The 15,865-nt window shown below is 37.5% G+C and overlaps 1 protein-coding gene across 2 annotated transcripts in view; it reads left to right on the top strand.

The window, feature by feature from the left end:
- Positions 1 to 15,865, top strand: part of LOC147710554 (torsin-4A-A-like) — a 248,373-nt gene that overhangs the window by 210,546 nt on the left and 21,962 nt on the right. The window contains exons 1-2 of one of the 2 annotated variants that reach the window (XM_086921231.1): positions 12,696 to 12,819; positions 13,611 to 13,705. The exons of the other annotated variant lie outside the window; for it this stretch is intronic. The gene's annotated coding sequence lies outside the window, so the exon portion shown is untranslated. Of the gene's footprint in view, positions 1 to 12,695; positions 12,820 to 13,610; positions 13,706 to 15,865 lie in introns of those variants that run through there. 2 annotated transcript variants of the gene reach the window in all.

The raw sequence follows: 15,865 nt of genomic DNA, 5'->3' as shown, positions 1-15,865 counted from the left end.
GTGGAATAGGCTGGCTTTTTGTGGATATCTGCCTTGCAGTGGTTTCTGGTAGGCTGTGAAGAAAACAAGTTGAAAAGGTGTTCAATGCTTAGGAAATGTATTATTTTATTGGCTGCTCTATATATATGTGGGGGGAAAAGCATTTACCTTTATGCATGTTTATAAATATGGCACATGTTATCATTAAACTGCACTTTCTTTCAATATGCAATGATGTGGTGTTTAAATAGTAAGAGGCACTTTAACTCTATTCTGCACTTTCCCGACACATGCTCTTGCACAGAGTAGGAATAGTAAGGGGTACATTTTCAGTATCCAGCACTTTTTCAGAATAGGCACTTACCTGGAGTTAGATTAGTAAATGGCACTTGGACACTATCCAGCACTTTCCCTACATATGCACTTTGGTAATTGGCACTTTTTCACTAACCAGCACTTTCTCTGAATATGCACTCACCTGGAGTTAGACTAGTAAATGGCACTTGGACACTATCCAGCACTTTCCCTACACATGCACTTTCACAGAGTGGGAATAGTAATTGGTACTTTTTCACTAACCAGCACTTTCTCTGAATATGCACTCACTTGGAGTTAGAATAGTAAATGGCACTTGGACACTATCCAGCACTTTCCCTACTCATGCACTTTCACAGAGTGGGAATAGTAATTGGCACTTTTTCACTAACCATGCACTTTCTCTGAAAATGCACTCACTTGGAGTTAGAATAGTAATTGGCACTTGGACACTATCCAGCACTTTCCCTACACATGCACTTTCACAGAGTGGGAATAGTAATTGGCACTTTTTCACTAACCAGCACTTTCTCTGAATATGCACTCACTTGGAGTTAGACTAGTAAATGGCTCTTGGACACTATCCAGCACTTTCCCTACTCATGCACTTTCATAGAGTGGGAATAGTAATTTGCACTTTTTCACTAACCAGCACTTTCTTTGAATATGCACTTACCTGGAGTTAGAATAGTAATAGCAATAGGACACTATCCTGCACTTTACCTACTCTTGCACTTTCACAGAGTTGGGATAGTAATTGGATAATTTTACTAGTTATTATTCTGCACTTATAATGCGTTTCCCAATGATTTTTAAATGTTCTAAAATATGATACTCAGATGTGTTTATTTTTGAAAATTACCTTGGGTTTCGGAAGATTCTTTTCGAAAAACTGTTGTATATAGTTGTGGAATAGGCTGGCTTTTTGTGGATATCTGCCTTGCAGTGGTTTCTGGTAGGCTGTGAAGCAAACAAGTTGAAAAGGTGTTCAATGCTTAGAAAATGTATTATTTTATTGGCTGCTCTATATATATGTGGGGGGAAAAGCATTTACCTTTATGCATGTTTATAAATATGGCACATGTTATCATTAAACTGCATTTTCTTTCAATATGCAATGATGTGGTGTTTAAATAGTAAGAGGCACTTTAACACTATTCTGCACTTTCCCGACACATGCACTTGCTTAGAGTAGGAATAGTAAGGGGTACATTTTCAGTATCCAGCACTTTTTCAGAATAGGCACTTACCTGGAGTTAGAATAGTAAATGGCACTTGGACATTATCCAGCACTTTCCCTACACATGCACTTTGGTAATTGGCACTTTTTAACTAACCAGCACTTTCTCTGAATATGCACTCACCTGGAGTTAGAATAGTAAATGGCACTTGGACACTATCCAGCACTTTCCCTACACATGCACTTTCACAGAGTGGGAATAGTAATTGGCACTTTTTCACTAACCAGCACTTTCTCTGAATATGCACTCACTTGGAGTTAGAATAGTAATTCGCACTTGGACACTATCCAGCACTTTCCCTACTCATGCACTTTCACAGAGTGGGAATAGTAATTGGCACTTTTTCACTAACCATGCACTTTCTCTGAAAATGCACTCACTTGGAGTTAGAATAGTAATTGGCACTTGGACACTATCCAGCACTTTCCCTACACATGCACTTTCACAGAGTGGGAATAGTAATTGGCATTTTTTCACTAACCAGCACTTTCTCTGAATATGCACTCAATTGGAGTTAGACTAGTAAATGGCTCTTGGACACTATCCAGCACTTTCCCTACTCATGCACTTTCATAGAGTGGGAATAGTAATTTGCACTTTTTCACTAACCAGCACTTTCTTTGAATATGCACTTACCTGGAGTTAGAATAGTAACTAGCAATAGGACACTATCCTGCACTTTACCTACTCTTGCACTTTCACAGAGTTGGGATAGTAATTGGATAATTTTACTAGTTATTATTCTGCACTTATAATGCGTTTCCCAATGATTTTTAAATGTTCTAAAATATGATACTCAGATGTGTTTATTTTTGAAAATTACCTTGGGTTTCGGAAGATTCCTTTCGAAAAACTGTTGTATATAGTTGTGGAATAGGCTGGCTTTTTGTGGATATCTGCCTTGCAGTGGTTTCTGGTAGGCTGTGAAGAAAACAAGTTGAAAAGGTGTTCAATGCTTAGGAAATGTATTATTTTATTGGCTGCTCTATATATATGTGGGGGGAAAAGCATTTACCTTTATGCATGTTTATAAATATGGCACATGTTATCATTAAACTGCACTTTCTTTCAATATGCAATGATGTGGTGTTTAAATAGTAAGAGGCACTTTAACACTATTCTGCACTTTCCCGACACATGCACTTGCTCAGAGTAGGAATAGTAAGGGGTACATTTTCAGTATCCAGCACTTTTTCAGAATAGGCACTTACCTGGAGTTAGAATAGTAAATGGCACTTGGACACTATCCAGCACTTTCCCTACACATGCACTTTGGTAATTGGCACTTTTTAACTAACCAGCACTTTCTCTGAATATGCACTCACCTGGAGTTAGAATAGTAAATGGCACTTGGACACTATCCAGCACTTTCCCTACACATGCACTTTCACAGAGTGGGAATAGTAATTGGCACTTTTTCACTAACCATGCACTTTCTCTGAATATGCACTCACTTGGAGTTAGAACTTTCTCTGAATATGCACTTACCTGGAGTTAGAATAGTAACTAGCAATAGGACACTATCCTGCACTTTACCTACTCTTGCACTTTCACAGAGTTGGGATAGTAATTGAATAATTTTTCTGGTTATTATTCTGCACTTATAATGCGTTTCACAATGATTTTTAATTGCTCTGAAATATGATACTCAGATGTGTTTATTTAGGAAATTTACCTTGGGTTTCGGAAGATTCTTTTCGAAAAACTGTTGTATATAGATGTGGAATAGGCTGGCTTTTTGTGGATAACTGCCTTGCAGTGGTTTGTGGTGGGCTGTGAAGAAAACAAGTTCAAAAGGTGGTCAATGCTTAGAAAATGTATTATTTTATTGGCTGATCTATATATATGTGGGGGAAAAAGCATTTACCTTTATGCATGTTTATAAATATGGCACATGTTATCATTAAACTGCACTTTCTTTCAATATGCAATGATGTGGTGTTTAAATAGTAAGAGGCCTTTAACTCTATTCTGCACTTTCCGACACATGCACTTGCACAGAGTAGGAATAGTAAGGGGTACATTTTCAGTATCCAGCACTTTTTCAGAATAGGCACTTACCTGGAGTTAGAATAGTAAATGGCACTTGGACATTATCCAGCACTTTCCCTACACATGCACTTTGGTAATTGGCACTTTTTCACTAACCAGCACTTTCTCTGAATATGCATTCACTTGGAGTTAGAATAGTAAATGGCACTTGGACACTATCCAGCACTTTCCCTACTCTTGCATTTTCACAGAGTGGGAATAGTAATTGGCACTTTTTCACTAACCAGCACTTTCTCTGAATATGCATTCACTTGGAGTTAGAATAGTAAATGGCACTTTTTCACTAACCAGCACTTTCTCTGAATATGCACTCACCTGGAGTTACAATAGTAAATGGCACTTGGACACTATCCTGTACTTTCCCTACTCTTGCACTTTCACAGAGTTGGGATAGAAATTGAATAATTTTTCTGGTTATTATTCTGCACTTATAATGCGTTTCACAATGATTTTTAATTGCTCTGAAATATGATACTCAGATGTGTTTATTTAGGAAATTTACCTTGGGTTTCGGAAGATTCTTTTCGAAAAACTGTTGTATATAGACGTGGAATAGGCTGGCTTTTTGTGGATATCTGCCTTGCAGTGGTTTCTGGTAAGCTGTGAAGAAAACAAGTACAAAAGGTGTTCAATGCTTAGAAAATGTACCATTTTATTGGCTGTTCTATATATATATATGTGGGGGAAAAACATTTACTTTGAAGGATGTTTAGAAATATGGTAAATGTTATTATTATACTGCACTTATAATCTTTACTACATTGTTTTTTATTTGCTATGAAATCTGTAAATGCAATATATATATTCATGGAAATTACCTTTGTTTTTTGAAGGTGGTTTTTTGAAAATTCTTCAAAATACTCTCGATTTTGGTTGTTTCTTCGACGTTCTGTGAGTTTTGCTACTTCTTCAGTTTGGCTATAAATAATACAATTTCACAAGTTTAAATTAAATGTAGTGTTTTTGAATCATTTTTAATTTGAAAAATAATATATTACTGCACATTATCGTACGATTTTGTATTAGCTTTTTAATTTTTTCAGATGGAATAGAACCTTATTTTTTTATATATACATATATACAAACTCTTTACACTGTTTTTCCTTTATCGTTTAATCATATTTATTTTTAGTATTTCAGGTTATTTAATGAACTTAGTGGGGGTATATAGACTGTTCTTTTTTTACGTGCTTTGTTATTTTCGATTAAATAAAATAATTTAAACAAACCATTTATATTTTTATAAACAGTTATTTGATTACGATTTTTTTAATATACATTTAATGTTCCAATTATATGGAAAATATTTTTCAATAATCCACTTTATTTAATGCAATTATCAATTTTTGCTTTCCAGTTAGGTCTGGCTGAGATATTATTTTAAGAAATTTTTGAAATGGATTAATAGTTGCGTTGTAATTGTTGTTCCTCTTTTGAAATATATGTATTAGTTATTATTAAATCGTTTATCATGCATTTGGATGTACGAATTTAAGAAATATTACTTTTAAGCCATCTCTCATTAGTTTAGAAATGTTGGCGTTTCTATACATAAATTTTTTTAAAGTTTATTACTTCACGAAATATTTTAAATCGTTGAATTAATTATATTTTGTTTATCGTTAATTACATACATTTATTTCTCTTAAAATAATTTTTAACTCTTATTACCGTTCACTATGTTAACAAAAAAACGAATCAACCTAACATATTATGTTCTAAGTATTACTAAATTAATGTATACTACTATATTAATTAATACAAAATTGAAACAGTTTTAGGAAATATTTCGCTAATAATATGTTAACCTACATCATTTTACTAAATCGTTTTAAATAACTTACTGTTCTATGAAATAGAAATGCTTCTACGGTCGCTTTCGGTGATATTTATCTCAAGAGGTCAGAGGGTCAGGTTTTCACGTCTGATTACTCTGCTAGTTGATAATCAACTGTTTTCAAAATGGTGGTTTACGTCTATTTATAACTTTTCTTAAATAGCATTATATTTTTCGTAAATTATATTGTTTTCTTTCATTTTTTTGGGGGATTCATTTCATGAGGAAACCTATAATTTAAATTGTTTTATTTAAAAGTATGCTCAACAAACTTTCGTTCCGTTTTAGCATCCATTTTGAATGTCTTGTTGACATTGGAGGGCATTGAAATAGTAGATGGACATTATTTTTCATTGCTGTGTTTAAAATGGCGTTCATTTCTTCGTAAGGTCATTATTTTTGTCTATCGAGTATTGGTAACTCTTATTTCTTCTTTATATTCTTAAAATATATATATATTCTTTTGCGTTGTTAAAGAATTCCATGATATACAGTATTTTTATATGTAATCGAGTATTAATTTATTAATGGTCTAAATCGGTATCGTGTTATTATTTTAATTTTTGAACCCATTTTTAAACATATTTAGCCACCCCTAAACTCTATTTTGCATGTAAGCAGTTCTACGTATTATTTAATAAAATTTATGTATTTATTTTTTGGTGTGTCATTACAGTCATCGATGTTAAATAGTATTATTTTTTTAATACTCGGGTATTAATTTATTAAATAAATAAACCGATTTCGTAATATTATAGTAGTTTAATGACCCGTTTTTTAATACACTTACCCACCCAAAACCCCTAATTTCCCTGCATCCCGTGCCAGATTTTATTTTACAAAAAAAAAAAATATATATGTAATGGTATGCTTTGAAATGTATTATTTTTTAATACTCGGGTATTAATTTATTAAATAAATAAATATGTTTTGTAATACTCGGGTATTAGTTTATTAAATAAATAAACCGATTTCGTAATATTATAGTAGTTTAATGACCCGTTTTTTAATACACTTACCCACCCAAAACCCCTAATTTCCCTGCATCCCGTGCCAGATTTTATTTTACAAAAAAAAAAATATATAAATATAATGGTATGCTTTGAAATTTATTATTTTTTAATACTCGGGTATTAATTTATTAAATAAATAAATATGTTTTTTAATACTCGGGTTTTAATTTATTAAATAAATAAACCGATTTCGTAATATTATAGTAGTTTAATGACCCGTTTTTTAATACACTTACCCACCCAAAACCCCTAATTTCCCTGCATCCCGTGCCAGATTTTATTTTACAAAAAAAAAAATATATATATGTAATGGTATGCTTTGAAATGTATTATTTTTTAATACTCGGGTATTAATTTATTAAATAAATAAATATGTTTTTTAATACTCGGGTATTAATTTATTAAATAAATAAACCGATTTCGTAATATTATAGTAGTTTAATGACCCGTTTTTTAATACACTTACCCACCCAAAACCCCTAATTTCCCTGCATCCCGTGCCAGATTTTATTTTACAAAAAAAAAATATATATATATGTAATGGTATGGGTTGTATTAAAATGCGTTGTAATAGTACTTTTGAATCAGTAACACTATTTTACGATGTAATAGCATGCGTTGTAAAAAAACGCGTTGTAATAACAGTTGCGTTGTAAAAAATCCGATGTAAAAGCATGCGTTGTAATAACATGCGTTGTACTGACACCAATCCAACGGAGGGTCCTACGAATGACGATGAGATATGAAACTCACAACGCGAACCATGATGATTTAAAACAGATGGGTGAATTTATATTTATAGACTGCATTTATTGTTTGAAATGTAAGATTCTCCAGGCCGCACAATAGATCAACCTATGGTTATATCAAGGAATTGTATACTAAAGGCCCGTGCAATGAGCCAGATCTAGAGGTTTTGAGTAAAGAATTTAGAAACTAAAATTGAATGATGCTCATGAACTGTTATGCATTGCTTGTTGTATGTAGATTTTATCTTGCACTGATGGATATCTTTCTAATATACAGAAGAGTACCAGTTACATGAAATCGATGACCCCACGTAAATGTGTCCTGAGGAAGGTGTGACCACATCTACGGCATATACACCGAAACGCGTCGACGCATTGTGCAATAGAGAATCCAAGTAAAGCCTAGAAGGCACCAGTCATAGGCCAATTTAGGTACTCTGGTGTGAATACATTAATGTTTAAAGGCCATTGGATCTAATTAAATTGTAGAAACATCATTCGAGCTATCTGAATATAGGGGTTTTTTTGTCCGTTTTTTAATAATGAAAATGAATTTGTTGTGAAATGTATTTACCATATTAGGGTTCTTTTTATGTATCGTACTGATTAGATTCTTATGTATTTTATTTGAATGTATGAGATGTATTTACATTGTGTGTTTTTAGAATACCTGTTTTTTCTGAAATTTTAACCAAGAATATTCTGACTATATTTTAATAAAAGAGTGTAAACGTTACATTTTAGTTTTTGGCCTGTTTCCAAAGGGTATTATATGGATGAGGTGTGTTCAAAGTGAAATTACAATATAAATTGCTGTCCAAAAGTCAGTCCAGGGATATCCCTTAGACTTGTAAGGTCATTTAGTACCCTGTTCCCTGGAACACGAGGGGTCTTCTCTCTTACCTTAACCAATTGATGAAGGCACCATTCGAGCAGATGCACAAGGTGACACTGCACATGCTCACGCTAAAGACTGCCTTCTCACTGGCTATCACATCACTGCGAAGAACAAGTGACTTGCAGGCGCTAGTACTTCAAGAGCCCTACCTGCAGATACACAGTGATAGGATTCTAATGAGAACAGACCCACACTTCATGCCAAAGGTGGTGCCTCGGTTCCACATAAAAAAACAATCCAAATACCTAGTTTTTCCCCAACACCAACCACAAACACAGAGAGAGCGCTGCACACACTCGACGCCAGGAGGGCGGTGATCCACTATATAGAAAGGACTAAGGAGTGCAGAAAGACAAAGCAACTCTGTTTCTTTCGCAAGCAGTTTTTTGGGATGACCAATTACCAAAAATACTGTTGCACGGTGGTTTTGACAATCCATTCAACTATGCCACAAACAAGCTGGGCAACTGTTACAAGGAGCTCAACAATGAAGAAAGGAGCAACAATTGCTTTTCTGCCTACACACCGATTCAAGACATTTGCCAAGCTGCAACATTCTCTTCAGTGCACACATTTACTAAGCACTACTGCGTAGATATCCAAATGAACAAAGCAGCGCAAGTGGGACAGAAGGTCTTGCAGCACATATTCATCAACCAGTGCTCATCTTCTACCTAGCCACCACAATAAGGACAAACCGCTACAAAGTCTATGCACAGCATAGTGAATCCAGAAAGATTCATGCTGCAAAATGTATGGTTTCTTACCTGTCGGTGTAGTTTTGCAGCTTGAGGATTTCTGGCTTCACTAGCGAACCCACCCTCCTCCGCCAGAAAGATGAGACCGAAGGAATGGGATTAAAAATGAACAAGACTTTAAAAATAGGAGGAAGAATGAGAAAAACACAAGAGAAAAAAAAACAATGCGAATATGGCGGCCAAAGGTGGGAGCTTCCGGAGGAAGCACGTCAACGTCACGAAGGACACCAAATGGTGGTACGTTGACACCCACCTGGGCTACGAAAAAAGAGAAAAAAGACTTTGATGTATGCAAGAAAAGGAGGGGGTATCCCCGACTAGAGTTCCTAATTCGGGATACACAAATTGGTTGAAAAAACAGGTAATTAGGAACAATTTTAACTAGTGGACAAGACCTGACATCAGACAGTAATGACTGTTTAAACAATGTGCATGGTACAAAAATATAAATGTTAATTTAATGAAAGGTTTCTTTATAGTTAAAAAGCGAACGTTTTTTTTGGTTTTTTGTGTGTCTCCTCTGTATATGTGATGGTCAATCTACATATACAATATGCTGCACAAATTCGCTCTTTACAATGTTCAGTACATTTCATAACATTTCATTATTTGGAGACTGTATTTAGGGTGCTAAACAAGCTGATCGTTGCAATCTAAAAACATGGCTAAAAGTAACAACTACGCGCGTTTCGGCTGAGGGCCTTCATCAGTAAGCCATGAAATTTCCAAGTAAACCTATGCAAACAGAAAATAGTAATACTTATCAGTGTCAGTATATTGTCCTAATCATATACGTGCTCAAAACACATACAGTGCAATTTTACAAGTTAGTGATTAAAAACACGGGCAGAACTGCCCTGCTAGTACTCAAACCTGTCCTGCTGTCTACAAACATATGTACAACATGGTGCCCATCCTGACTGATTGTGCATGAATATATACAACATTGTGCATTTCCTCACTGACTATACATGTATGTATCTACATAAATCTATACATCTTATTGCACACCCTAACTGACTATACATAAATATATACAACACTGTGTACAACCTAGCTGACTATACAACATGGTTTACATCCTGACTGATTGTTTGTATAAACTTGGTATAGGTACAGGGTCTAAAAATCCTATAGGTATATCCCCTTAGCGGACAGTGAAATGAAGGAATGGAATTTGTTAGAATCCTGATTTTGACGGGAGTTTGGAGCTGGTAATGGCTACTGATAGTTAATGTAGGAATGAAGAAATTACGAGACAGTCACAAAGGTTTATAAAAGGTTTGTATACCTTGTTCTGAGGGGTGCGATGTCTTTTAGAAACTCAGGTCACGATAGTCCAAAAAGACGATTAATTTTGGAGTGTTTCTAGCAAAGGAGAGAGGGATTTGTATAATGGTATAATGCGCCAGAGTATAGAATTGTAGTTACTTTACTTAGAAACAAAAACATGTCTAAGAACACTGATTGGAATATTTATATACCTGCACCAATGGTCCGCCACAATTACCAATGAGAGGGGTTTCGTAGGTCGAGGTTGCAGGTTAAATAGTAAGGATATCTACAGGGAAAAAACAGATGTACAGTCGTGTGTTAACGGGTTGGTGGGGGATGAAGGGGAGGCAGGAGGGTGGGGGGAAGAGGGGGAGGGGGAACGGGGGGGGGGAAAGGAGGAGGGAGGGAGGGTAAAGGGGAAGGAGGATGGAAAACAGGGGGGGGAGGGAAAAGGAGCGGGAGGGAAAGAGATGGGAAAAAATGGGGGGGGAAGGGGTGCGGGCGGTGGGCAGGGTCGGGAAAAAAACAGACAGTGTGAGTCTGTAAATCTGGAACAAAGACGGAGGAAAGGGGCAATACCTGTTAAGGCAATCCGTCGAGTGTTTCTATGGTAGGGACAGAAGGTCTTGCAGCACATATTCATCAACCAGTGCTCATCTTCCACCTAGCCACCACAAAAAGGACAAACCGCTACAAAGTCTATGCACAGCATAGTGAATCCAGAAAGATTCATGCTGCAAAACGTATAGTTTCTTACCTGTTGGTGTAGTTTTGCAGCTTGAAGACTTTCTGGCTTCACTAGCGAACCCACCCTCCTCCGCCAGAAAGATGAGACCGAAGGAAAGGGATTAAAAATGAACAAGACTTTAAAAATAGGAGGAAGAACAAGAAAAACACAAGAGAAAAAAAAACAATGCGAAGATGGCGGGCAAAGGTGGGACTTCCGGAGGAAGCACGTCAACGTCACGAAGGACACCAAATGGTGGTACGTTGACGCCCACCTGGGCTACGAAAAAAGAGAAAAAAGACTTTGATTCCAGACCCAACCACTAGATGGCAGAATAATGCACAGCATAGTGCATCAAGAAAGTCTTCAAGCTGCAAAACTACACCAACAGGTAAACTATACGTTATTTGGTTTTTAAAAACATGTATTTTGGGCTTGTCAGTTAATTTTGTTTGGTGTAGGTTCTGTGTTGCAGTGTTGCTCCAGTCAAGAGAACTGGTTGGTAAGTTATTGTTTCCAGTATTTCTGGAGGGATTGAGTTCTATTGTGTGATCTTCTTCATATTCAATTTATTTAAAAAACTGACAAATGAACCCGTTCGATGCGGGGGCTGTCCGAACCACACCCACCCTTTATCTCACCTGCACAGCAGCGGAATTTTCGCTGCGGTTAAAGGGTTAAAATACACGTGGAAGTGCTTCGACTCCACATTTTTCTAACAAATATTCTCTTTCCATTCTCTCCCCTCTCTCTCTATACAACGATTAAAAATATTAAATAGATTACTAAGTGCACTCACACCTTTAACACTCGAGGAGATTGAGCAATGAGGTTCATCAACATCAGTTGTGACTCAAGATGGTAACTGTATAATACCTTCAAGCCTCAGGGCAGTATTCGGGTTGCCACAGTTTATGAACTGTCTGAGACCAACCGGGGATCTCAGCTGCGTGCATTTTTGCCAGCATTGTCCATCTCCAGAAGACTAGTTAAAAGGATCTCATTGGCTGTTGCAGGGTAAAATAGTGACATTTGATGCCACAGATCAGCTGTAGAGTGACATCATTGTCATTCTCTCCAGGTGTCTGTTCTTGGAAAAGTTATCCCAAATGATGAACTTAGACTACTGACTGCTTTGGCTTCTCTACAGGTGATGGGTATTTTGTGCATCCATATAATGTGACATCACCTTTCTAAGCAAATCATCCCACACCAAGTGGCTTGAGTGTGATCTAAAGCACTCATTATGGACGGAGATAATGGAAGGACTTTGTCAGAGCTCCATTGGCACCTCCAGGCGTCTACCATGTTCTTTCTCGGCTGTACATCTACACTAATAAATTACTCACTTTCTTACCCCAGGACTGTTCTCTCTACCACATGTTCCCCTCCACACAATCCACACCTACTCTGGCTTATATTACAAACAGTTAACCTGCTAGCAGTGCATAATGCAGGAACACCTATGTGTTAAGAAAAGATGAATACACCATTGCCTATCCTTCATAAAAGGAGGCAAGTCTGATGCTTCTAAAGATCACATGCTCAATTTAAGTCTGAATTGCTGTTCTGTGGTGGGTACAGTACAAGAGTACACATTATCTGGTTAAAATTACTTTAAATGAATGAAAAAAACAGTCAAGAATGAGACTTGATGATGCACTTCCTATAACCTTTAGTCGCAGATTGTTTGGGTTTTACATATCTCGCTTGTTCTGGACATGTTTAAGTCGTTCATTGCTGCAAGGCTTGTCTTGCATCATCTTGCAGCTCTGAACTTGCCCGAGTTTTCTGTTGGCTGTGGCACATTGAGCATCTACATGGCCACTCCTTTCTTAGTTGCATCTTAACCAGGACAACGTGAACATGAGTGCTGTATTTGAGACCTAGGACAGAATATCGCAGGACTGATCTTCCAGCGACTTATTGCAATTTTGGCCTTTGGCACTGTGGCAGTTTTGATGCTGAGGAGCAGGTACATGAGAGTGAGTTGCTAGTCTTGTGAGAATGCCTGTGGGCAGGTTGGGTTGTTCTGGTAGGAGAGGACCAAGAGGTTGAGATGCATGTTTGGTGTTTGATCGTCACTTTTCCCTTGATGCTGTGATGATGAGAATGTGAGAAGGCCACAATGTGAAAATGCAAGTTGTGGTTTAGTACTATTTCAATGCAGTATTTATCGTGTTGATAGTGGGTTAGCCGTGGTGATGTGGTTTGATGGGGAAATCTGCTTTGGCATGCAAGTTGTGGAGGATACATTAAGGAACGAAGTTTGAGAAGCGTCTGGGTGAGATGATCCCAAGGCAATGAGGTGTTGGCGTGATGTTAAACATATTTAATTGACTGTTCGTTAGATTTTAGCACTGTAGTCGTTTACCAAGTGATGCGAGCATGATTTTGTACGGATATTGAGATTGATTAGTTCTGCAATCTGTCACTATATTACTCCCTTCCCTGAGTAGTAAGGCAGTCATCTGGCAACTGTAAGACCTGCAGTCGTGTATCTTGTGTCCATGTATGATGAGTTCCTCATACATGGACACAAAATCCACAACTGCATGTAGTGCAGTCAAGACTGCTAAGAGGTATGTTTTTGGCCTTTTTTTTTTTTAAAGCTGATTTTTTGTGATTGGTATGGAAGTTTTAAGGTATGGTTCTAGCATTCAGTGGCATGTATTGAGAACTATGTTCTTCCATGCCCATTTTTTGTCGACATGCTTGATGGTTACAAGGTGTGCAGAAGCTAAACGTATTTTATTTATTTGAAAGGTTTTATATAGCGCTGGCTAGACCCGGGGGTATCAGAGCGCTTTACATGAGAATCAGACCATAGTTGAAGGTTACATCGTTACAAAGGTTACACAGTAAGTATGTGTGCTTTGGTTGCTTCTATAAACCTGGTCAAAGCAGGATATTAGAATGTTGATCAATACAAGAGTAGAACATTTAATATTTTCCCTTATGTCCTGAGCTTGAAGAAAGTTGCTTAGAGTGGGTTACTGTGTAGGATATGTTGCCAGAGAGCAGGATCTCTATTCTCTAGGTAGATCTTAAGATTTTTCCAAAAGTGGGAAACACTGATTGACCCTGAAGTGTGAAGAGTGGTTGATGGAAGGGGAAAATGATGTGCTATTTTGTTTTATTTTCAGAAACTTTCTGCCTGCTGGACGCTAAACATGTTTGCAATAATATTGATCTGAGGAATGAGTAGGTTTGTGCATTTAATATAAGAATCAAGAAACTCGTTTAATTCCAGGCGATAGCTGCATTTCCCATCAAGAGCATGTTCACTGAGGATTTGTCCCCTTAAATATTGTGTTGATTTTGTCAGAGAGCATGCCTCTAAATCGGAAGGAAAAAGCACAGTTCTTATTTTAGACCTTACGATGTTCTTGGCAAATAACAGGAATTCTGGTTTGCTTGGGTTAAGGTATGCCCTGGACATCCAGGTCTTAGACTTTTAAGTATAATTATGTACCATCATCCTAATGTTGAATTTTGATGCTGATATCTGTGAGTAGAGCACCATGTGGCTCCCTTTATAGGTTGGAGACGACGGAGGACAATATGAAATGCTGGGGGGCTCCTCAAGTGATGGGGCTCTTTTGGAACCTGGAGATACCCATGTGAACAAAGGGTGTTGGTTGGCAGAGAACCAGTGAAAGACATGGCCAGTGAATTCCATTTGACAATCCAGGGTGCTTAAGAGGGTGGGATGGTCAACTGTGGTGAAGGCCGCTGTGAGGTCTAATAAAATCGGGAGGTTATCTTCATCTTTGTCAGGAGGGCATTATGTAAGGCACCGGTCTTGTGCTATAGTGTGAACTTAAGCCAGACAGGTAGTTGTGCAGGAGGTGGTTTGCATTAATGTGACTTGGTGTTGCCTGTTGAATGCTTTATCAATGATCTTCCTAATGAATTGTAGGTGAGTGATGAGATTGTAGTTGGTGAAGGTCATTGCGATCTAGTGTTTGTTTCTTCAGAAGTGAAAGGATTGGTCCTGTCTTCAGAGCTTCAAGTAAGATGCCTTGAGTGAGTAAGGCAATGATCATTATGAGCCAGGGTAGAGAGCTTGTCTCTAGAGATCTTTGATGAAAGCTGAGGGTAGGACCTCTTCTTTGGGAAGTGACTTTGAGGGAGTGGAATATATGGTCATGTCCTTCAAGAGCTAGGGTAGTGAAGGATGACCATTGTGGGATTCTTTTGAAAGGGCTGGGTATAAGAGATGAAGCAGGCCTGGTGCTGATGTGGTGTCAGATCTTCTGTATTGAAATGATAGATGGCATTGCACTTTTTTGTGGCGTAAGGAATGGGTGGGTTCGGCAGGAAGCTGATGCATTGCTTGATATGTTTTGAAAAGCATTTTACTTATGTTAGTGTCATTGCATTGATGATGCAGGTAGGTATAGTACTTTGGTTTGGCTGATTTGATGAGCATTCTGCATGATACACAAAGGGATTACAGTATCCTGAGATCATCCTTAGTTTTGCTTCCCACCATTTTCTTTCCTCTTTGCAGATGGACCGTTTATAGTCAGCAAGGTCTTTAGAGTGCCTAATGGTTGGCTTCCGCTTGTGTTTTTTAAATTTTTTTTATTGGATCTTTATGTAGTTTGCCAGAAAATTGTTGAAGTTGTTTAGAATTGTGTTGCTATCAGTCATGGAGTTGATGGGGTGAGAGGAGTTCAAGCAGTAGTTTTTCTATGGAGAACACCTTGAGGGGTCTAAAGGTTTAGTCTTCTCTTTTGGGTTGACCTTGGTTTGCTGATAAGGCACTGAGAAGGCACATGAGGATCTATTGCAGGGGTATGAGTGGTTTGCATTGGATCATTGGTGATGCTGAGAAGACCATGTTGAGCATGTGACCTTCTTGAGTGTTAGTTATGTGAGTTGCTGTACCATGTTGAGTGTGTTAATAGGCTGAGGGAGAGTGTCTCAAGGGAAAACTTGGTACTCACTCCAGGTCTGGGACAAAACTCTTCTCACAAGGCAGGCCTAGGCCTTGACACACATGGAGGATTAGC

This window comes from Lissotriton vulgaris, chromosome 5 (genome assembly GCF_964263255.1).
Source record: "Lissotriton vulgaris chromosome 5, aLisVul1.2, whole genome shotgun sequence".
Classification (NCBI taxonomy): domain Eukaryota; kingdom Metazoa; phylum Chordata; class Amphibia; order Caudata; family Salamandridae; genus Lissotriton; species Lissotriton vulgaris.
The sequence above is the reverse complement of the archived record's forward strand: the minus strand, read 5'-3'. Positions and strand labels throughout refer to the sequence as shown.